At 40.0% G+C, this 24,763-nt stretch overlaps 1 protein-coding gene and 1 long non-coding RNA gene across 10 annotated transcripts in view; one reads left to right on the top strand and one right to left on the bottom strand.

Moving 5' to 3' along the window:
- Positions 1-7,237, bottom strand: part of ITSN2 (intersectin 2) — a 128,011-nt gene extending 120,774 nt beyond the window's left edge. For 2 of the 9 annotated variants that reach the window (XM_044926185.2, XM_044926193.2), the window contains exon 1: positions 6,326-6,524. The gene's annotated coding sequence lies outside the window, so the exon portion shown is untranslated. The other 7 variants (XM_044926188.2, XM_044926187.2, XM_044926191.2 and 4 more) reach the window with 7 other exon arrangements.
- LOC123328598 overlaps positions 6,665-24,763 on the top strand; it is a 31,612-nt gene continuing 13,513 nt past the window's right edge. The window contains exon 1 of the long non-coding RNA XR_006543522.2: positions 6,665-7,285. This is a non-coding gene — a long non-coding RNA (uncharacterized LOC123328598). The remainder of the gene's footprint in view (positions 7,286-24,763) is intronic.

Below are 24,763 nucleotides of genomic sequence, written 5' to 3'. Positions count from 1 at the left end.
AAAATAAATAATCATAGAACAGCTCTTAAAGAGAGACTAAAGACTAAATGAGCAAAAGTATGTAAAGTGTCTCAAAAGTAACCAGGATACAGTAATATCAATAGGCGTTAGACATTATTAACATCCAGTATCAATGGCACCCCACTCCAGTACTCTTGCCTGGAAAATCCCATGGGTGGAAGAGCCTGGTAGGCCATAGTCCATGGGGACTCTAAGAGTCGGACACAACTGAGCGACTTCACTTTCACTTTTCACTTTCATGCATTGGAGAAGGAAATGGCAGCCCACTCCAGTGTTTTTGCCTGGAGAGTCCCAGGGACGGGGGAGCCTAGCGGGCTGCCGTCTATGGGGTCGCACAGAGTTGGACACGACTGAAGCAACTTAGCAGCAGCATAAGCAAGACAATATTATTTAGCCAATAAAAATTTTATTGTAGATAAATATAAAGTAGAACTATGGTTTTGATAAATGCTACTAAACTAAAAAGCAGATAACAAAAGCAGAATATATACTTCCATTTTTCCCAAAGAAAAATTTCTAGATGAGATCTACCAACATATTAACACTCAACATTTCTCTGGATAATATGATTCTTAAGGACTATAATTTTCTTCCTTCAATTTCCCTGCAGCTTTCCAGTTTTACACAAGGAAACTTATGTTAACAAAAATAGCATAAACCAAAAGTCTACAGAATTTAAAAACAAACACAATATAGCACTTTTAGAAAAAATCAAAGTAAGGTATCTATTCTATGCTATTTGATAACTAGTTTATCTGCTCTAGGTTCACGTTGTACCTGAGGTTTTTTGTTTTCTGGCTTAAGTTACTAGAAAATAGAAATATTAAGACATCTACCGGGTCCAAACCAGATAGGGAATGATAAACATTTCTGTTAAATACAATGATCTGAAATACTATTAAATTAACTCATAAAATGTGTACAATAATCCTCCCAATTTTGAATTCTTTAATAATTTTGAATGAGGCAAACTCTTCTCTCCATTTACCCCTACCCAACTGCCCACACATTCCCTAGCCCCATTTCCTACCTTACTTTTCTCCATAGCACTCAGCAAATTCTAACTCCTAGACATTTTTGTCTCCACTCCCCATTCCTGAATACAAGTAGCACAGGGCAGGGTTTTTGTGTGTTTTGTTTACTGTTTATACTCTCAGTGGTTGGATCAGTTCCTGGCATGAAGACATTCATTATTTGCTAGAAGAACGAATGAATTCAGTATCAAGAATTATGAGTGACTTCTGTTAGGTTTAACTTTTTAAAGAAGAAAGAGGCTGAGAATAAAAGAAAGTTAAAGCAGAGGGCAGAAAAAGAGGGAAGAGGAGCTTCTTTTCCCCCCATTGAAACCCCTAGAAAGATAAAGTTGGGGTAAAGTCAACCTAACGAGGAAAGCAATAGTAAACATGGATATAAGAGGGAGCTGCAGCACGTACTTTTTCAAGATGGGATGACCACCACGTTATAAAGACTATAAAACCCAGGTCCCGGAAAGGACTGGTCAGAAAGCTTTGAGTTATCTGTATCCATCTCAAACCTGAATGGCATGGCTCTTTCCATCTCAATCATCCAAGTAACTCAGCTTTCAGCGAACAGTGGAACCCTAGATCCTGGATGTAGGAACTAGGATGCTGGAAGGAGGAAAAAACTTCAGATTTATGGAAGGAAGGGACTTCTCTGGCAGTCCAGTGGTTAGGATGCAACACTTCCATGGCAGGGAGCATGAGTTCAATCCCTGGTCAGGGAACTAAGATTCCACATGCTGCATAGCCAAAAAAAAAAAAAAAAATATACACACACACACACACACACACACACACACACACACATATGGAAGGAAGACCAGACACCAGAAGAAAGGAGAAGTGGGGAGGGAAAGTCTTCTAATACAGGTTGTCTAAGCATTTCACTGGAGCTTTAGCAGAGGTAAAGCCGAAAATACTTCTAGTGAGAAGAGAATAAAGGGAAATTAAATCTCAAGTCTTCTTTATCATTCAGGTTTTCAGGGCTTACCATAAAGTTAGAGAATGAATGCTATGCAAGCATTCCTAGTCTGCTTCATTCTCAGCAAACTTCATTAATCTCTAAGTTCTCACTTATATTCACCAAAAAGTATTTCATACTCATTAAAAGGGCTTCCCACGTGACACTAGTGGTAAAGAACCCGCCTGCCAATGCAGAAGACGTAAAGGACACAGGTTCAATCCCTCAGTCAGGAAGAGCCCCTGGAGGAGGGCATGGCAACCCACTCCAGTATTCTTGCCTGGAGAATCCCATGGACAGAGGAGCCTGGTGGGCTACAGTCCATACATAGCATCGCAAAGGCACAGTCCATAGGGTCACAAAGGGTCAGAAACGACTGAGGCAACTTAGCGCACACTCACTAAAAGTAAAGTCCTCAAATGTTGCATAATTTGTGAAATTAATTAATTTGACCTACTTAATTCTCATATTTAAGCAATCATTCTTAAGTGTGGAGGAGTGGCAAGGTGGTGAAGAAAGTGTCCAAATACCTATTTTTAAGCAAAAATGAAATGATACAGCAAGTTATCAGTGTCCTCCAAACTGTCCAAGCAAATCCTAATGGGTCCTTATCTATGTGGGCTCTGCAGTTTGACATTGTTCTTGGTCATTCTTTCCCGTTATCAACCTCATAGTAGCCAAATACTCCTCACACTGAAAAGCAGAAGTTATTTAAGCATGTGGATTCAAAGACTTCGAAGTAATAAACCAAAGCAGTAGCTTCTTTTCCAGATACAGAACATTTGCTTCTTTTAGGCTATGCCTCCCACCCTCCCCCAAATTAAGGGGACTAAAAATGCAGATTCTTTGTTGGGAGAAAGGATTGTGGCTAAGTTCTACTCTATTTTCCAGCCTTCTTTTATGGATTGTTTTGATGGTAAGATTAAACATCAAGAGCAAAATTTTCTTTAATAAATAAAAAATAGAAAGAAGACAAAGTTCAGTTTTGAAATTTCTCTTTGAAATAAGTTGGAATAATAATATGTAACATTTATTAAGCACTTATACCAAGCAGAAATCACTGTGGTAAGGACTTTATATTCCATACAACAGCACTATGAGATAGGTACTGTTATTTTCCTCATTTTACATATGAGGAAACAGAAGCTTAGAGAATTAAAAATAAGTTGCTTAAAACAGATATAAGCAGGAGGCTTAACTTAAAGGCCTGTACTTTTACCCAGACCAAAATAAATAAAATTTTTATTGAAATACATATACTTTTTCTAAAATGAATATGCACTAGTGAAAAAAATGATCTAGAAAACATAAAACAGTTGCTTAAGTAAAACAAGTTAAAAGTCTGCCATCTGGTATTAGATCTCTAAATGTCTACCATAACCACTGCTGAATAACTTCACAAACAAATCATTCAGTGTCCTCATATAGCTGTGAAATTAATTTAATTAATCTCTCAGAATATTTGAAAATGAAACATGGTGCCCTCTTAGAGTTATACATTATTTCTTGATGTATTCGCTCAGATGTATTCTTTTCTGCTCAGTTTCCTTCCTCCCTCCCCCACTTCCTCTCTGCCTGTAGATCATTTAAGACCAGTTCAGTTCCTCCTTCTCAAGAATACCTATATGCACACTCTACCCAACAGGACTCTAATTTAGTCGCTGTGCTCTGTAGGTAGAGAATGGAAAAAAGTAAAAAACAAACTCAAGTAAAAAATACAGCGTTTCTGATGCAGCTTCATCTATAGGACTATTTTTTTACAGAACTAATCCTAAACATTATTTTTATACTTCACACTTGGAGTCCTGCCTTTAACAATTGGCACACAAAAACGTCTGCCTATTTTTAGCCTTTCTTCATAAATATTAATAGTTATTCCATACATTTTTCCATAAATAAGGTACTGAAAATATTAGAATATAAAAAAAGAAAAACAGGCACACGCACTGTTGTATGGTAATAAAATACCACCATATTTTGAGTAAGGTAATTAGTTTATTCTGAATCATTTCTGGAACTTGTTAATATAAATGCTTTACAAGTAAATATAGTATATAAAAATGCTACTTATTGATGGAATAATATGTATCAAAACTTTCATTCATTTACTCAACAAATACTGAATGCCCAAATTACCTTCTGTTTTCATTTCTGAACCAAGATGAATGTACCAGATAAGGTACAGGTGCTGAAGTTAGAAGAATCTTGGTTTGAAACCTGGCTTACTAGCTCAGTGACCTAGAGTAACTCAGTTAACCTAAAGAAGCTCTGTTAACCTCCAGGTTAACATTTCCCTTATCTATTTGATGGGTGGGAAAGAACTACTCATAGGGTCTCTGTGAGCCTAAATGATTATATAACACAACACAGAGCCTGGGAGGCAGTAAGTGTTCAATAAATGACAAAAATGGTAAATATATTTTAATACTGAGGAAAGTAGCTGAAGTAGATACCCAATAAATGGTCTTTTTGTCTTACTAGATAGAAATTTCTGAAACTCTGCATTAAAGATACAACAAAGTAAAAATCTTAAGGTTATGTAAGAAAATTTACACTTTAAAAAAGAGATATGGTAAGTCTATAGAGTGAAAAAAATAAAGGAAGAAAGAGATGGGTAAAGAAGGTCTTGAAAGCTGCTGAGTTTGGGTGATGGATGTATATAAGTTCCTTTTACTATTCAAATTTTGTGAAAATACAAATTTTTTAAAAACTATAATTCTAATCCCAGCAATTGTAGAATAAATTTTCTCATATTCTGGGGAGATCTGGATTTTAGCCATAAGATATACTGAACTAACAATAATACCTCCCTGCTCAATAATTCAGTACAGGTCAAGTTTTCTCAAACAATTCTACCTTTTGTTATAAAGGTAAGCAAAAAAAAAACAATTACATGCATTAAAGTATAAAAAGATGCAAGCTTTCGTGAGGCTCATTACTACTATATTAAATCAGCAGCCATGCACGTTTTTTTCCATGGCATCCCAAAAAAAACACAAAATTCTGTCCTTAAATGAAGCTTTTAGAAACAACTTTCACCTTACCTACTTTTGAAGTAATAAGGAATATATGTCAAGCATATCTCAATAAAGCTGGGGGAAATAAATTACAAGGGAATCGTAGGCACAGCCAAAGAAACCTAGCACATCAAAATTGCTACTATCTTTAAATTTTGAGAGACGTCATTATTAATTTATGTAAGGGTTTTACGTGATGGTTCTAGATTGTATTCAGGTTTTACCACTGATTAACAACATAGCAAAGAAGTACAAGGAGAGAGGCAATTACTTTTCTTAAGAGGCTTAAGAAGCTTAACCTGGAGTCTATCCTACCTAAATTAAGCTGACTAGGACAACACAAAATTTCAAGGCACGCTCGCCTATTTCTGGGTAAGCAAGTAAACCCTAGCAAAAACAAACTAGTGCATTTAGCAAAACAAACATATTTGTGTTAAGTTTAATTCCTATCACAAAGTATTCTATCAAAAATATTCCTAATAAATACAAGTCTCAAGTGAAGCATACTTGCCATCAGCAATCACTCGACTGTAACGCACAGGATTAATAAATCCAAATACATCATCTTTTTACAAAATGCACAGCCATCTGCATTTCAGCCTCGGTTTACCCATTCACTATACACATGCAGGCGTCTTCAAAAAGAATTATAAAAGCAATCAACTTTTACTCTGGTCCAAGAGATTACAGCTCTCCGTGCTTCCTGTATACCCTGGAAGTCAATAACGCTGAACTCAAATTGTAACATTTCCCAACTTTGGTTTAATGAGAGCGGCGGACTCAGAGCATCCGCCCACTGGCCTCTCGTGACTCGGGCTACTCTGACGCACTGGGATGCGGCTCACCTGACATTCCGCACCAACCATTGCCAAGGAGGAAAACCAACTCTGTGAAAATAAAATGGGGCTCCGAGGAAGCGGGCGGGTGCCCCTCAGGGCTGGTTCGCTTCTGCCCGCACCCCGAAAGCGAGGGGGCCAGCCGCCGCGTCCGCACCTGCCAGAAGAGGCCGCGGCTGGGGTCCAGGGTTTGGCCGCGGGGAAGAGGCAGCCCGGCCCCGGCTCCTGGCCGTCCGCCCTGGCCGCGCCGCGGGGGCAGGAACCCGGGGCCGGAGGTTTCCGCCCGGCGCCGCCAAGACTGCCAGGGGCCTAGTTCGGGGGCCTCCCGGGTTCCCGAGGGCCCGTCCGCGTCGTGCGGGGCGCGCAGCCGCCTCCCGGCCCGGCCCGACCCGCGAGCCTCCCCGCGGCGGACGCCGCAGCGCCCGCACCTGCCCCGCGCCCTGCCGCAGCCCGGGCAGCGGCTTCACCCACCTGGCGCGCCCGCCGCGCCTCCCGCACGTCACAGCGCGACCCCGCGCCCCTCGGCACCAGCGGCGCGGGCGCGGGCGGATGCCGGGAGACCTGTTTGGCAGCCGCCGCTGCGCGCCTGCTTCGTCGTCAGGCCGCCGACAGCGAACCTGTTGCGCAGCCTGTCACGGCCGCTCGGGCTCCGCGGCGCCGCCTCAGCCCCACAACATGGCGGCCGCGGCCTCCGCAGGAAGCCGGGGGGCGGGGAGGGAGGCGACGGGCCGGGCAGTTGACGGCCCGCCCGCCCGCTGGCGGGCACTGACTCGTACTCCCTTGGGAACCCGAAATTGGCCCGGGCGCGGCTCCTCACCCTCGAAGTCCCGAGGCCGCGGACCCCGCGGGCCTGGTCCACATGCTCGTCTCTTCCCTCGGGGAGGCCCTGAAGCCCTGGACCCGCAGCCCTTCCTGGAGGGGTGCCGACCCACCTGGCTCCTCCTCCCCGAGGTGACATGCTGGGGTTGGGTGATGCGTTTCCTGCCACCGCAGACCCCAAGGTTTCGGAAGAGGGCCAAGGGGTGTCCAGCACGTCCCTGATGCAGGCGCCCCACCCCACCCCAAGTCCCTGTGCGGTTCTCTCTGGAGCCTCCTCACCTGGGAGCTCAATTCCCCTGGAATGGGGACGGGGCGGGCATAGGTTATTCCCACCTTTGTTCATGGGTATGTTACCGGCCTTCCCTTCAAATACCCAAGAAGGACTCACTTTCATCGTACCTAACAGTCGTCCATTCAGCGTCCCTCACCCTCCTCTATAACAAACAAAAAAGGACAAGAAAGGAGCCTTCCAGCCCTCATCCACACGCAGAGCAGCTACCTCGAATACTCTGGCCAAGCAGTAAGAAGATAGTCATCTCTCCGTGAATTCCACGACCTGGGGCCCTCCACCGGATGCTGAACTTTCTTCCCCACCTGAGAGCCGCCTGACAGGTGAAGCTCAAATTCAGCCTCTGTTTTTTCTCCCCTTTCAGCTCCTAGTCTCTTCACAAAAGACTAAATAACTCAAGTCACCACCATTTATGGGGGGCTTGCCCTTGACACAGCACTTCTTCAAGAGAAAGGCTTTTCGTTATTTGAGGTTAGAGGTGGCGTTGGTGGTTTCTATGGGCATAACAAAGTGGGGGTGCAAGACCCAAGATTTTTGTTGGCTTTACACGTGGAGTGTAGGATAGACCCATGTACAAAACTCATACACCATGACTTGTTGGAAAAGGAGAAATCTGTGCAGAGGAAAATATCCCATGGCTTCCTTTCATTGTTACACGTTGGGGCATGTGAATGTAGCCAGTGGACTTAAGAGGCGTGACTCCGGAGACCAGGCCTATCTGAACTAGACAGGCAACTCCTGTGAGGAACTTAGCAAACATCAGTAATGATAAACAGGCTTTTCCCGCTCTCACATTCGATGTTTTTCCTAACTCTTAGATTTGGACCTGACTTAGACTTGATAGACAGGTCCTGAGTCAGTGACACAGAAAAACCTGACTTCCTTGTGTTAGCCTAGGAAGGCATTTATCTACCAGGGACCAGTCAGTCTATCCTGTATCTGCTAGGGACCAATCAGTCTGCAAACAAACCACCCAAGCTACAGACAGCACTCTTGAGCACATGGTCTTATTCCCATGACAGACATCGCCAATTATTTATGATCCCTTTTGGAGTCTGTGCTTCAGTCCAAGCCTCTGAATCCTTCTCAACGAAATTCTCCAAAGGGTTGGTCTGTAAGGTGAAACCTATTTTTATTCCCAATAGGCCAATTGATAGCCAGTCTCCATTTCCCTCCCATTGTCTGGTCAATGTCATTTGTGTTTCTGGGTTCTGGACCTGATACCGTTCACCCTGAGTCCTCTTTCTTTCTAAAGGAGGAGGCCAAATCCTTGGTAGGACAAAAATGAACCTTATAGAAAGAAATAGTTATAAAGAAATTTAAGGAAAAAATTTAAGTCTTCCTAAAATAGACCAAAAAGCTAAGAACCTCTGATGGAAATTGAATACAACTGGAAGCCTACAGTACCCCAAACACTAAAACAATTATATCCCAGGGTTCCATTCAGAGCTCTGAGGCCAGTGTGTCCATCCTATCCTACTCTTTCAGCATTGATGATTCATATGGGTGATAGCACCACAATCCCAGTTCTTTGACTTCCTCTTCTCATCACGGGGTGCACCTTGAAACTGTATCTGTAATTTCTCCCCTTAATATTTCCCAAATCCTACCACCTCTTTTTCACTTCCTGTGCCAAGTGGAAATCAGATACCTGGAGGAACTAAGTACTATCTAAAGACGTATAGACATACCTGTCAAGCCTTAAGAAGATTAGGAATTATTGTAGGGTGAGAAGGTTGAGAAATTAGGTAGTGGACTAAGTATGTTACATTTCTCTTCCCCAAGTTCTGCCACAGATTAGGACAGAGTGAAGGCCTGTTCCTGGTAACTTCGCTTTTACCATAAGAGCATTTAATCTCAATGTTTTCCTTCTCTGCAGTGATTCTCCCTCCCAACCATATATATTCTATATTCTAGCAATCTCCGTTTCTGTTGGTTTTCAAAGATTTTTGTCCCTCACCACATTACTACCCGTCAACCCACATAACAAATTCTTAGTAATGGGAAGAGGCTCAAATAGAGAGCAGAAGCAATTCCAGACTCTAAGCAGCCCATAAGATAAATACAGAGTAGGAAGGCTATGAGCTAATATGTAATACCTCTGCAAGTAATAAATCTCCCAAGACAGTACTATAAGCAATTTATAAAGAAATTAAGAGAAAAGGAGCAAAAAATAGTTTTTTTAAAAATTTATTCAGATGCTTAGCATTTTTGGTGTGCTTCATTCTTCCCCATTGAATGAAGGTTTCCATCTTATAGTTCCCTTCAACTTGAGCTTCTTTTAGTGTTTCTATTAGTGCAGATCTGTTGGCTACAAATCTTTTTAGTTGTACTTTATCTGAAAATATTGTCATTTTTCTTTCATAATTGAATAACATATACCCTGAATATAGAGTTCTGGATTGACAGGATGGTTTTTTAGTTTCAGCATTTTAATGGTGTTTTTCCATTCTCTCTGGCCTCCATGGTTTCAGATGAAAGTTGGCTGCTTATTAGATCATTTTTCCCTCTGTGTAATATGTTATTTTCTCTTGCTGCTTTTGAGAGTTGCTGTTAGGCTTTGGCTTTCAGTAATTTGACTCTGGTGTACATCAGTGTGAACCTTTTTTGTGTTTATTCTGCTTAGTGTTCATTTATTATCTTGTATCTACAAATTTCTGTCTTTCATCAAATTAAGCAAAGTCTTAGCCATTATTTTTTAAAACACTTTTTTTCTGCCCCATTCTCTCTTATCTCCTTCTGTCATTCCAACTACATGTATATCTGAGTATTTGATACCACCTAGGTTTCATAGTTGATGTGCTGTAGGAGTGGAACACTATTCCACCACTGAACACCAGAAAACCCTGGCTCTCCCCTTCTGATCCAGGGCATCTGGAGATAGGAGTGAGTAGCATGATTTTATGGAGAAGGCAATGGCACCCCACTCAAATCCTGAGTATTTGATATCACCTGGGTTTCATAGTTGATGTGCTGTAGGAGTGGAACACTATTCCACCACTGAACACCAGAAAACCCTGGCTCTCCCCTTCTGATCCAGGGCATCTGGAGATAGGAGTGAGTAGCATAATTTTACAGAGAAGGCAATGGCACCCCACTCCAGTGTTCTTGCCTGGAGAATCCCAGGGACGGGGGAGCCTGGTGGGCCGCCGTTTATGAGGTCGCACAGAGTCGGACACGACTGAAGTGACTTAGCAGCAGCAGCAGCAGCAGCAGCATGATTTTAAAGCTGTGCCCTCTTTACCTTCTGTCTTTGGTAGGAGTTAATCTGCCTCTACTGTTAGCAACTGTGCTTTCCAGCTAGGGTGTCTCTTCCATTCTCCTATAGAAAATAACACAACCTCTCAATCTTTTCATGCCACTCCTAAACACACACACACATTTATATATTGCCACATTGATTCTGTCCCTTCTGAGAAATAGAAAGTAAGGTTTGTCCCTTTTAAAGTTCCTTTTTCCTCTTAAAACTCACATGAAAGTATGGATGTGCTGAAAGTGATCCTTTGTGCATAAAGAACTAAAATCAAAGTTAATCTGGGAAACCAAGCTGAAGCTGCCCTAGTTTCTGAATATAAAAACAGATGAAAAGCAGGCAGGAATAGGGGAGGTCAGGGTCCAGGAAAAGGCCTCGGACTTTGTTTGACACAGGTGTACTTCATTTTATCACGCTTCGCTTTACTGTGCTTTGGCTTCCCAGGTGGTTCAGTGGTAAAGAATCTGCCTGCCAATGTAGGAAACATAGGAGATGCAGGTTCAATCCCTGAGATGGGAAGATCCCCTGGAAGAGGAAATGGCAACCCACTCCAGTATTCTTGCTGGAATAATCCCATGGACAGAGGAGCCTGATGAGCTACAGTCCATGGGGCACAAAGAATCAGACAGGACGGAAGCAACTGAGCATGCAGGCATGCATTATAGTGCTTCACAAATACTGCATTTTTACAAAATGAAGATTTGTGACAACCCTCCATATCAAACAAGTCTGTTGGTGCTGTTTTTCAACAGTATTTGCTCACTTCATGTCTCTGTGTCACAATTTAGTCCTTCTCACAATATTTCAAATATTTCAATATTATTCCTTCTCACAGTATTTCAAACTGTTTGATCATTATTTATCATCATGATCTCTGTTCAGTGATCTTTGATGTTACTTCGACTTGCTAAAGACTCAGATGATGGTTGGGGTTTTCAACAATACAGTATTTTTAATTAAGGTAGGTATATTTTTAAGGCATAATGCTGTTGACTTTATAGATGTCAGTGTGGTGTAAATACAACTTTAATATGAATTAGGAAGCCAAAAAATTCACTTTATAGAGATATTTGCTTTAATGTGGTCGTCTGGAACTGAACCCACAAAATCTCCAAGGTATACCTATGTTTGCTGATTCGTTAATCTGATATTTGTGTTCCTTTGGCTAATAGTTATTAAGAACCTATTACGTTCCAGCTCCTGAAAGCAAGAAGTTAGCAAGGAAGTAGCACTAGTGGACAGCAGTTGAGACTCAATTTAGAGGAATGGTCAATGGGACAAACTTGTTCCTTCCCTCTTATCTTAGCTTCTTGACCTCCCACACCCTAATCTGGAGCCCTGGAGCAGATGAGAACCAGAGAAGTAGAAATAGGAGTGCTTTTAGGGGAAAGAGGAGGGAAGTTCCCTAATATGAAGGAAGGAATGTTCTCATTCTTGGGCCACTTGTGCTCTGCAAAACCTGACTCTGGCATAATGCCTGATGGTACCGGAAAGGCAGTACCAGGCAAACTAGAAGGGGAAGTTAACCCAGACTTGGCCCTGGGCCAGCACTGCAGGGTGGAGCCAAAGGCCAGACTGGGGTGAGGCCTTGGAAGCCCTGGACAGGACATGTCCGTTCATGACTGGAGCACCAGGGGCTTCCAGTTTGGCAGGTATAGCTCAGCAGAAGGGAATCTAGCCTGTGTTCAAGAGTCAGACATGCTTCCTGTCTGGCAGATTTGCCCAGCTGTCTGTTTAGTTCATTGTTGCTATCTCCAGCACAAACCTGGAATGATACCAGTTTCCTTCATGTAATAACCTGACTAATATTTATGTGGCATTTTGCACTTGACAGAGTAATTTTATTTCATTTAATCCTTACAACAATCCTAGGAAGTAGGGTAAAGTTCTGTTTGTGATTATCTAACCTTGGTTGGTATGACTAAAAAGGGGTAAAGTTAGGCATAAGCCTTTTCTTGGGAATTTTTCCCATGCAGATTTGTGATTTTCTTTTCCCCTTTTAAATAGAGAAACACAGGCCATGCTATTCTGGATTCAGAAAGCAACAGTGTTTTAATTTAAAATATACAATGGATCAGATCACTTTGTACTACTTGGCCCAGACTGGCGGGACAAGCATTTTTATTTCTAGTATTGCCATTTTCTTCTCCCTAAATAAGGCATCTTGAGCCTGTGAAATAAAAGAAAGATAACTGCCCCTATCTTGGCCTTATGCCCACTCAGCAGAAAGAGATGAGATGGGGTAACCATCCTTGCTCTGGAGTCAAGAACTGTAGGAAGATAGACCCTGTGCCAATAGGAAGCTACTGTTTGCTTGTTTGGGTGATATACTTGATTCCTTCTAGTATATTTTTTATTTCAGTTATTGTTCATCTGTTTGTTCTTTAGTTCTTCTAGGTCTTTGTTAAACATTTCTTGTTGTTTTCTCCATCTATGCTTCCATTCATTTTGGACATCTTGGATCATCTTTACTGTCATTACTGTGAATTCTTTTAAAGGTAGATTGCCTATCTTCACTTAGTTGTTCTTCTGAGGTTTTGTCTTGTTCTTTCATCTGGGACATATTTCTCTGCCATCTCATTTTGTCTTTCTGTGATTGTGGTTGTAGCCTGGTGGACGAGGCTACCTTGCATGCAGACTTCACGCTTTCACTCCTATGGGAGAACTTCTGCAGTATATTTTCCAGTTTGTGGGTCGCCCACCCACCCTGTATGGGATTTGATTTTATTGCACTTGCGTCCCTCCTATCATCTCATTGTGGCTTCTTCTTTGTCTTTGGATATAGGGTATTTTATTAGAAGGTTCCAGTACTTTTTTGTCAATGGGTGTTCAGCAGTTGTGATTCTGGTGTTTCGGTAAGAAGAGATGAGCTCATGTCCTTCTACTCTGCCATCTTGCCTGTAACCCTGAGTGATATACTTGAAAATTTCCCTATCTTGATTTCATTCAAGAACAAAATGAACATTTAAAAATTATAGCAATGAAATCACTGCTAAAAATGAGGTCAGCGACCTGAAGTCAGTTGCCATTCTCATCCACCCTTTCAGGAGAATTTTCTGCCTTGGGCCTCAGATGGAGGTTAGGTACTGTTGCCATTTACCATTTCTAATTGTTTTTTCCTTTTGTGTTGTACATATCCAATAAATAGACCTTTTTCCCCTTTTCTAGTATCTAGTATTAAAGTGCTTATTTCAGTAGACACATGTAGGAGCACAAGAAAGAACAAAAATAGACTGCTTGCAAATTAAGCTCAGAAGCCATTCTTCAACAGGTAGATGTTTTTGGCTTTTTTTTATAAATGAAAAACATGAGTGTCTTGAACAAAGCCATTCAGCCAGAAGTGCTGAGAATGGCTGGTATCCAGTTCTCTTAATATTTAACAGTTACCGACACCATTGTTTGCTCAGCATGCCAGCCACTCATGTAGTTTCCAATCCTTAAGATAACAATGTATGGCAGGTATTATAAACCTCATTTCACAGGCAAAGAAATGGAAGTTCAGAAGAATTGGATCATTTCTCCACAGTCACATATTTAGGAAGTAGAAGAGCTAGAATTTGACTCCTGATTTTTTTGACTCTGAAGTCTATGCTCTTTCTACTTTACAAGGCTTCCCCTCACTCTATTACAGCATTTAATAATTTCTCTGTTTTCATATTAAATGTGTATAAAGAACTTCCAAAATAATTTATCTTGGAAGACCAATTACCCAAAACATGAAGATGCAAATAGTAGGTCAAGTTCCCTTTATAGTCAGATACACTGTGTGATGTTCCTGGAGCTTGGGATTCCTGCCTCTGCAGCCAGGATCTCAGGTTGCAGTGCAGTTCCTCTTTGTGTTGGCCACAGATTTCCAGGCTGGAACTTACATGGTCATATTTCTTGGATTCCTTTAAGAGTCTATCATGTACATAACATAACTCTTTATGAAAGAGAATCCACCCAGTCATTTGAAGAGGAGAGGCAGCAGTGGCCTTAAGATGTACACTCTGTCTGGCCAATGTGAGCCACAATAAGTAATTAAATAAACATCTCACCATTCATGACCACCCACACTGACCAAGGTGGTTTAGTAAGGGTGGATTACTCAAAACACCTGCTGCTGCTGCTGCTAAGTCACTTCAGTCGTGTCCGACTCTGTGCGACCCCATAGACGGCAGCCCACCAGGCTCCCCCGTCCTGGGATTCTCCAGGCAAGAACACTGGAGTGGGGTGCCATTTCCTTCTCCAATGCATGAAAGTGAAAATTGAAAGTGAAATCGCTCAGTTGTGTCTGACTCAAAACACCTAGAAAAGCTTTATTACATTCCAAATAGGCAATTTAAGGAAAATAAAATCTTCTCAATGTCTGTGTCTGGTTTTCAGTTCTGTGAAATGTTCTTATCTGATTACAGACCATTTCTGTTCTTCTTTATTGAGGTATAATTTTGCAGGTGTTAAAAGTATGCACATCATAAATTTGCCAGCTCCCAGATTTTATATAAGTAAAATCACAGTATGTACCCATCTGTATCTGGTTTCTTTTGTTCAGTGTTGTAGACACTCCATTTTGAAGCAACAGAATTTTTATCATACTTTGAAATAGTCTGCCTAGAATTTACTCATTTGTGGGAAGTGGAATTTAAAAAGATTTCAGACTAAGTCATTTTTAAAAATATATTTATTTTCCTGTATTGGGTCTTAGTTGCCATTAAGTCTTAACCCTCTATGTATGTCTCTTTAACTCTCTCTGTTCTTTTTCCTAAAATTCTATTTTTTCTTCAGAAAAAGGGAGTTCTTATTTTATTTTATTACCCAAATAACATTGTATCAGTAGATTTAGAATTATATCTAGAATCTAAATAATACAATTGCACCATTCCAACAAATTAAACTTTCATTTTACTTTTAGGACTTGTGTATATGGATATATATTTATTATTTGACTGTCACAGTGTAATTTAGTAAGGTCATAGTGTAATAAAATTTTATTTTTAAATTTTTTTCACTTAATGTATATCATAGCTATTTTTCCATGTATATTTTCCTAGTGTATTTTATTGTATTTCTGTATTTCCACGTATTTTCCATACTTATCTTCTTAAAAAACTGCATACTGTCTATTGAATGAAGTACTGTAATTTGCATAATGATTCTCCTGTTATTGGCTGATTTTAGTTTTTTATTACTATAAATAACATTTAATTTCTAAACACTGAAACATATATAAAAATATTTCACAGTAAACATTTTCATAGATATCATTTTTCCTTCTTTTGATGGCCATCCTCAGAATCAATTTTCAGAACTTTACTTCAGCAAAATAATTTCTGATAGTTTCTATAAAATGTATTTTAGTCTGCCAAAGCAGTGTAGGAATATACCAGTTTCACTGGTACCCTCCTCAAAGCTATATTTCATCAACTTTTAAATTACTAGACAGAGTAATTTTTCAACTTGTTTCTCTTAGATCAGTCCTAATGATCAACATTGTTATTACTTTTTTATTAATAAGGTTAATTTTTTCTCCTATGAACTATTCATATTCTCTATCCATTTATAATTATGGTATTCCTATTTTACAAATTCATATGAATTTTTAATATATACAAAAGAGGATTGTTTTAAAATCATCTTTTGGTCATTATCTCATTGGACATATTATTTGATTCTCTACTTACCAGATAACATGGATTGATTCTTATTTTTCAACATTCATTTGCTTATCTAGAAATATTTACTGTGCCTTTTATATGCCAAGACTGTGCTAAGCAAAGAGAATATACAGTAAATAAGATAACATGGTTCTTGCCCATATTAGATGTTCAATAAATGTCACTGGATGCTGAAAAAAGTGTTATGACAGAAGATAATGTCATCTACATTTCTAATTATTGTTGAATAGTTCTCAGGAGTCCTTGAAGAGGTTTCTAAGATTCTCCTACCTGATCAGAATAGTCAGATGGCCCTTTTCCAAGTTCTATTAAAAATTTTTTTTCCTAAGGTATATGTACTATATTTTATTTTTTACTATGGTATATTTTTTGCTTGAACACAAACTATTGGTGGTATCCTAGGAGACAGTGATACTATCTCCTAGGATAAAGTGAAAGTGAAAGTCACTCAGTCGAGTCCGACTCTTTGTGACCCCTTGGACTATACAGTCCATGGAATTCTCCAGGCCAGAATACTGGAGTGGGTAGCCTTTCCGTTCTGCAGGAGATCTTCCCAACCCAGGGATCAAACCCAGGTCTCCCACATTGCAGGCGGATTCTTTACCAGCTGAGCCACCAGGGAATCCCAGGAGAGGCCTAGTTTGTTTTCATTGTATAATACTCTATGAAGTAGCTCTCTTAAACATAATAAAAACCTTCATTTTTACAAATTTAAATTCAGTATTTTCAAGGCTTTTGATATATTGAAAATAATGTTATGCTGGGCAAGGCTATTTATCAAATTCTTAGAGAAAACTCCTTTGATGAAGTCTGCTGAATGAAGCTTTTTTTACCCATATGTTCACCATGGTGAGAGTTTTTTTCATGTGTTTCAAAAGGATTTAGCCCCTAGGCAAATGTTTTTCTTACGTCTTTGTAAAGGAAACATAAAACTCTCAGTTCCATGTCAGAGTGACCAGGTTGAGTTAAGATGTTAGATTGGAAATAACAGCAGTCAACTGAAGGGGCTTAAAACAAAAAGTAGTATTCTATATAAGGGTGTATATAGAAAGTGAAAGTGAAGTTGCTCAGTCGTATCCAACTCTTTGCGACCCCATAGACTGTAGCCTACCAGGCTCCTCCGTCCATGGGATTTTCCAGGCAAGAGTACTGGAGTGGGTTGCCATTTCTTTCTCCAGGGGGTCTTCCCGACCCAGGGATTGAACCCAGGTCTCCCGCATTGTAGGCAGACGCTTTACCGTCTGAGCCACCAGGGAAGCCTGTTATATATAGAATACTACCTTTTTCAGAAGACAGAGTGGTTGGATGGCATCACTGACCCAATAGACATGAGTTTAAGCAAGCTCTGGGAGACGGTGAAGGACAGGGTAGCCTGGTGTGCTGCAGTCCATGGGGTCGCAAAGAGTCGGTCACAACTGAGTGACTGAACAACACAATATAAGGTTATAGGAGGGTATGGTGTTAAATACTCAATAGACACCCTCTCTCTCTCATCTCTGCCCTTGTGCTTCGTTTTCTGTCTGTAGACTGGCTTCCCATCCTTCTCCAATTCTCCTCACAGGTGAAGATGCCCTCACCCCATCCCCACTGGACCCAAACTCCATGTTTTAGGTCTAGTCATCTAAAGAAAGGTTGAATCCCTTAGATCTAATTCCAGATTTCTTGGGATGAGATTCTGATTGGTCTAGTTTGGGTCATGTGTCTGCTCCTGGCCCAATCAACTGTGGTCAAGTTCAGTTCAGTTCAGTCGCTCAGTCGTTTCTGACTCTTTACAACCCCATGAATCGCAGCACGCCAGGCCTCCCTGTCCATCACCAACTCCCGGAGTTCACTGAGACTCATGTCCATCAAGTCAGTGATGCCATCCAACCATCTCATCCTCTGTCATCCCCTTCTCCTCCTGCCCCCAATCCCTCCCAACATCAGAGTCTTTTCCAATGAGTCAACTCTTCGCATGAGGTGGCCAAAGTACTGGAGTTTCAGCTCTAGCATCATTCCTTCCAAAGAAATCCCAGGACTGATCTCCTTCAGAATGGACTGGTTGGATCTTCTTGTAGTCCAAGGGACTCTCGAGAGTCTTCTCCAACACCACAGTTCAAAAGCATCAATTCTTCGGTGCTCAGCTTTCTTCACAGTCCAACTCTCACATCCATACATGACCACAGGAAAAACCATAGCCTTGACTAGATGAAACTTTGTTGGCAAAGTAATGTCTCTGCTTTTCAATATGCTATCTAGGTTGGTCATAACTTTTCCTTCCAAGGAGTAAGCGTCTTTTAATTTCATAGCTGCAGTCACCATCTGCAGTGATGTTGGAGCCCAGAAAAATAAAGTCTGACACTGTTTCCACTGTTTCCCCATCTATTTCCCATGAAGTGATGGGACCAGATGCCATGACCTTCGTTTTCTGAATGTTGAGTTTTAAGCCAACTTTTTCACTCTCTTCTTTCACATTCATCAAAAGGCTTTTTAGTTCCTCTTCACTTTCTGCCATAAGGGTGGTGTCATCTGCATATCTGAGGTTATTGATATTTCTCCCGGCAATCTTGATTCCAGCTTGTGTTTCTTCCAGTCCAGCGTTTCTCATGATGTACTCTGCATATAAGTTAAATAAGCAGGGTGACAATATACAGCCTTGATGAACTCCTTTTCCTATTTGGAACCAGTCTGTTATTCCATGTCCAGTTCTAACTGTTGCTTCCTGACCTGCATACAGATTTCTCAAGAGGCAGGTCAGGTGGTCTGGTATTCCCATCTCTTGAAGAATTTTCCACAGTTGATTGTGATCCACACAGTCAAAGGCTTTGGTATAATCAATAAAGCAGAAATAGATGTTTTTCTGGAACTCTCTTGCTTTTTCGACTGTGGTCAAGGGTGCGTCAAACATTTTTATTATGTCTTAAGAGTTCTACTGTGTGGAGTATTATACAATGAAAACAAACTAGGCCTCTCCTAAGATACCACCGTTGGCCACAGTTGATTAAGCCTTGTATAAACAAGCCTGACTCAGCTCCAGTCTTGTTATTGAGGTTGTAGTCTCGGAGGCCAAGGGAAAAGGAGGAACAATAGGAATAGACAGATGCCGCAAAAGATGTCTCCTGTAATATCTTTGTCAGGCAGACATATTGGTACTGATGGATGGTTTTTTTAATGAAAGAAAAGTAAATATTAAAATCTCTTTGCAGTATGCTACTGCTGTTGAGGCTTTTGTTACAATAGCTTGATATATTTCAGTTCACTCATGTTTAAGGAGAATCTAGGTGATATCTAAGAGTTTTATGATGCTGTTTGATTTTTTTCATTTGGGACGAGAGTAACTGAAATTATATTACAACTCTAGCATTCTCTTTTTAAGTTAAATATTATTTCCTGAAACATTGGCAGTGCCATTGTTAGTATATTAAAAAAAAAATACAGAATTCTACCTTCAAACCAACAAATAATTCTGGTTAGAATTATGGTAACTTATTAGGGATTTATAGAAAAGTTTCCTGAAGTTTGTTTCATTCAAGTTTAGCCTTGCTTTTTAATCTGATGCAGTGAGTAGTCTGAATGAGTTTGTTTTTGTAATTTATCTGATAAGCCTTGGGGCAGGGACCAGGTTTTGACATGTAGTTTGATAGTTTATACTGTACTCTGAATACTTAAAAAATAATGATTGTTAAGTGTTGGGGTTTTGGCACAAAACCCTAAGTATAATTAACTTTGAGAGCTATTTTGATGTATGATGAAAGGAGTTGTGAAAAACTTCTCATGGCTTCTTAGAAGGAGTCAAGTATGTATCCAGTGGCTGAAACATGCTGAAATTTAGAATTCATAGATGCAATTGCCTGATGAACATGGTTTTGATGTTAAAAATTCTAACAGCATTTATACTAGAATTAATATCCCCAGTACTGGATTAAGAGTTTAGAGGCTCTAAATCCATGTGTGAAATTAAAAAACAAAACATCAAAATATACTAAACCTTAAAGTAAACATCAAGAAATCTAATAAGTTCTATGATTTGTTTCGGAGAAGGCAACGGCACCCCACTCCAGTACTCTTTGTTTTGAATTTTGCATGATGACTATTTGAATGCCTTTTTTAAAAAATCTCTCAAATATTGAATACTTCCAAATTGTGGGTGTGTGTGAGTGTGTGTGTGTTGCACAAGCATTGCCAGCACCCTAGGAATGTACTTAATTTGCCTTTTGGATGACCCACAGTGGGTACACCATGTTCTTGAATGTGAAGTAGACTGTGCGGACTTGGGTTCCAATTACAGAAAATTTGGGTAGCTTAGTTGGCAACCAAGGAAGCTACACCAGTGGCAACCCCTTATGACCGCTTCAGGAGAGAGAGCTGTGCCTCGTGTCTTCTATCTCATGTGGTAGGGGCTTAGTTTGACTTTAGAGCATAAGAATTTTACCCCAGGATGATCATGGTTGAAGGGCAAATGAGCAGTTATAGAAGGCCTTGTGTGATGGTTCCTAACTTCTTCACCAAAACGCTTTCCATTATTTCCCCTCTAAATTTGGAATATTTTTTCCTAATTAAAAAATACATCTACTAGTTAAAATTTGTTGTATGTCAGTGTATAAATTAGATGGCTTTTAAGAAAGGAAAATTAAGAAAATAAGATAATCTTTAGAGTTAAACTACATAAACAAAAAAATTGCAGAGAAGAAAAGAGACAAAAATTACTTTGAAGAAATGGAATGGCCAGATCTGAGCAAATTATGAGAGTATATGGTGACAGTGAAATCGGAAGTAAATGGAGGTGTATTAGTTATTCTGGGAAGATTTTCATAAGAGAGCATCTGGGATGAATATTGGCAGGGTCCATCCAGCTACTACTGTCCTGGGAAGAGACGGTCTCACACTTGTACTTACGGTTTCATTGGCAGTTCAATTCAATTCAGTCGCTCAGTCGTGGCCAACTCTTCGTGACCCCATAGACTGCAGCATGCCAGGCCTCCCTGTCCATCACCAACTTCCAGAGCTTACTCAAATTCATGTCCATTGAGTCAGTGATGCCATCCAACCATCTCATCCTCTGTCGTCCCCCTCTCCTCCTGCTTTCAATCTTTCCCAGCATCAGGGTCTTTTCCAATGAGTCAGTTCTTTGCATCAGGTGGCCAGAGTATTGGAGTTTCAGCTTCAACATCAGTCCTTCCAATGAATATTCAGGACTGATCTCCTTTAGGATGAACTGGTTGGATCTCCTTGCAGTCCAGGGACTCTCAGAGTCTTCTCTAACACCACAGTTCAAAAGCATCAATTCTTCTGCACTCAGCTTTCTTTATAGTCCAACTCTTACATCCATACATGACTACTGGAAAAACCATAGCTTTGACTAGACAGACCTTTGTTGACAAAGTAATGTCTCTGCTTTCTAATATGCTGTCTAAGTTGGTCATAACTTTTTTTCCAAGGAGCAAGCATCTCTTAATTTCATGGCTGCAGTCACCATCTGCTGTGATTTTGGAGCCCCCCAAAATAAAGTCAGCCACTTTTCCCACTCTTTCCCCATCTATTTGCCATGAAGTGATGGGACCGGATGCCATGATCTTAGTTTTCTGAATGTTGAGTTTTAAGCTAACTTTTTCACTCTCCTCTTTCACTTTCATCAAGAGGCTCTTTAGTTCTTCTTTGCTTTCTGCCATAAGTGTGGTGTCATCTGCATATCTGAGGTTATTGATATTTCTCCCGGCAATCTTGGTTCCAACCTGTGCTTCATTAAGTCCAGTGTTTCTCATGATGTACTCTGCATGTAAGTTAAATAAGCAGGGTGACAATATACAGCCTTGATGTACTCCTTTCCTGATTTGGAACCAGTTTGTTGTTCCACGTCCAGTTCTAACTGTTGTTTCTTGACCTGCATACAGATTTCTCAGAAGGCAGGTCAGGTGCTCTGGTATTCCCATCTATTGAAGAATTTTCCACAGTTTGTTGTGATCCACACACAGTCAAAGGCTTTGGCATTGTCTATAAAGCAGAAATAGATGTTTTTTCTGTAACCCTCTTGCTTTTGGCAATTTGATCTCTGGTGCCTCTACCTTTTCTGCCTTTAAGTCCAGTTTGAACATCTGGAAATTCACGGTTCATGGTTCACGTTGAAGCCTGGCTTGGAGAATTTTGAGCATTACTTTACTAGCGTGTGAGATGAGTGCAATTGTGTGCTGGTTTCATCTGCAGGGCTATGTTTATTGAGGGGAAAGGTACTAACACCAGGCCTCATTGAACTTTTAAGTTACTCCCTGCCCCTGGCAGGATTCCAGCCTCAGTAAACAAGATGCTAATAATATTTTGATTCCCTACGTAGTTCACCCCATAAGGGTGAAAAATGTTCTGGTCATACTTAGAGGATTATCCTAGCCCATGTGACTGTGATAATTCTCAGCACAAATTAATACATTATCTTAGTTTGTTCATCAACTTCTGTGAATTTGGTTAAAGTGAGGGATGATCTTGAATGGGCTGACAAATGGGTTTTTGGAGCCAGCAAGTCCAAGAACCAAGGAACCTCCACAAAGAACGTGGACTTTAGACTCTTGGCAGGCAGGGGAAGGGTGGGCGGGCCAGAGAGTATGTCCAACTCATGTCTATCCCCAGCTTGTATCACAGGGCCTGGCATCTGGTTGAAACTCAGTGTTGATTTATCTGGACTAGATGCTCCTTCATGGTAAAGCCTACTTTATAATTGCAATCTCATTTTATAATTACTCAAAAGTATAAAATCACCAATCAGAAAGTTTTTAAAACTTAAAAAAATTAACCCTGGTAATAAACATTCTGAAGAAAATATATAAAATAGACATAAGTGAAAAGAAAAAACTAACCACCCATATTCAATTAATTAGAGAAAACCACTGTTAACATTTAGTATATACCCTTTCAGTCATTTTTTATGCATAAAGTACGTGTATGTTTAAATATATATATTCTTAAAAAAATAGTATCATAATGCAGTTTTGTAGCTTGGCCTTTTTAAAAAAAATTAAACTATATGTGAAAAAAAGTCTTCCTGTCAATAAATAATCTATGGAATCATTTTTAGTGACTGCATAGTATATTTCTTACTGTATGAACGTACCATAACTTGAACATTCCCCTCTTGTTTCTCATTTAAGTTGTGCCCATTACTTTGTTATTATAAACAATACTCTAAAGACCACACAGTTTCTTTAGAATGAATTCCTGGAAGTGATATTGATAAGTTAAAGTGTATACATGTTTTAAAGCTTTTGACAGAGTTTGACAGATAGGCAAATTGTCCTCTGGAAAAACTGCTTTAAAATTATTCATCCACTAGCAGTGTATGAGAGGGCCCATTTTCCTACCTTAGGCTTTATACAACTTAGTATCATTGACAGCTTTGGAGCGTAAGGCCACTACAGCCCTCAGGATCCTTAACAACTAATTGGAACCCCAGATGCAGCCTTTCCAGTCGACCTCACCATGCCTGTCAATCCCAGTGCTTGTCCCTCCGTATCTAGACTCTTAACACCCCTCTCTGTCTCACACTCCCTCCCTTCTTTCTTTCTTCTCTCCTTCCTTCCTTCCTGGTCTTGAAGTTCCTTCAGGGAAGCTGTGAATGGACTCTGAGTATGAGTCCATTCAGACAGTCCAGACAGAATACAGGATGCCCAGTTAAATTCAGATGTTAGATAAACAACAAATATTGCCTGAGCCAGTAGTATAGTTTTTGTACTAAAAATTATTGTATATTGGTATCTGTAGTTCATATTGAACTGGACACCCTGTATTTTTATTTGCTAAATCTGGCAAACCTACCTGCATGTTCTTTAATATCATCTGCCCTAAATATAGTAAAATTCCTCAAAATATCTGATATTTGGGTGCTTTTCTCTATCTCAATTAAAGGACACAGATTGTTCTTTATTTTACATTTCTTTAGTCATTTTGGTGGGGGAGAGAAAACCAGAAGGAGAGGAATCAGCCATGTCTTCTCAAACCACCATCTTTTTCCCAGAAGTATAAAAGTTTTATGAAAAGCAAACCAGTATATTTGAAGGCTATAAAGCAGAACATTCATGATTTATCATTTGGAGAAAATAAGTTGCAAAGCACATGTTATGATCTTATTTCAGTTTAAAATATACTACTTTTATTTTAAATTTTATTGAAGTATTGTTGGTTTGCAGTGCTGTGTTATCTCTAGTATGCTGCAAAATGACTCAGTTATGCATATATACATATTCTTTTCCACTATGGTTTATCACAGGATATTGAATATAGTTCCATGTGCTATATAGTAGGACTTTGTTGTTTATTCTTCCTATATATAATAGTTTGCATCTGCTAATCGTAAATTCCTAATCCTTCCCTCCGCACCCCTCTTCCCGCTTGGCAACCACAAGTCTGTTTTCTGTCTGTGAGTCTATTTCTGTTTCATAGATATGTTCATTTGTGTTGTATTTTAGATACCACTTATAAGTGATATATGGTATTGAGTTAGTCAATAAGTTTGTTCAGGTTTTTCCACAAGATGTAATGTAGTATTTGTCTTTCTCTTCTGACTTGTCAGCACTTAGCTTAGTGTGATAATCTCTAGGTCCATCCATGTGGCTATAAATGGTATTATTTCATTTTTTTAATGGCTAATATTCCACTGTATGTATGTGTGTGTTTGTGTGTATATATACACACATATATCACATATGTATATATACATATATATATGTATATATATGTATAGGCTTCCCAGGTGGTGCAGTGGTAAAGAATCCACCTGCCAATGCAAGAGATGCAAGAGATACAGATTCAATCCCTGGATCAGGAAGATCCTCTGGAATAGCAAATGGCAACCTGCTCCAGTATTCTCGCCTGAAAAATTCCAAGGACAGAGGAGCCTGGGGGACTGCAGTCTATGGGGTTGTAAAAAGTTG

Source organism: Bubalus bubalis, chromosome 12, assembly GCF_019923935.1.
Source record: "Bubalus bubalis isolate 160015118507 breed Murrah chromosome 12, NDDB_SH_1, whole genome shotgun sequence".
NCBI lineage: Eukaryota > Metazoa > Chordata > Mammalia > Artiodactyla > Bovidae > Bubalus > Bubalus bubalis.
This window is presented reverse-complemented; position numbering and strand designations above follow the sequence as displayed.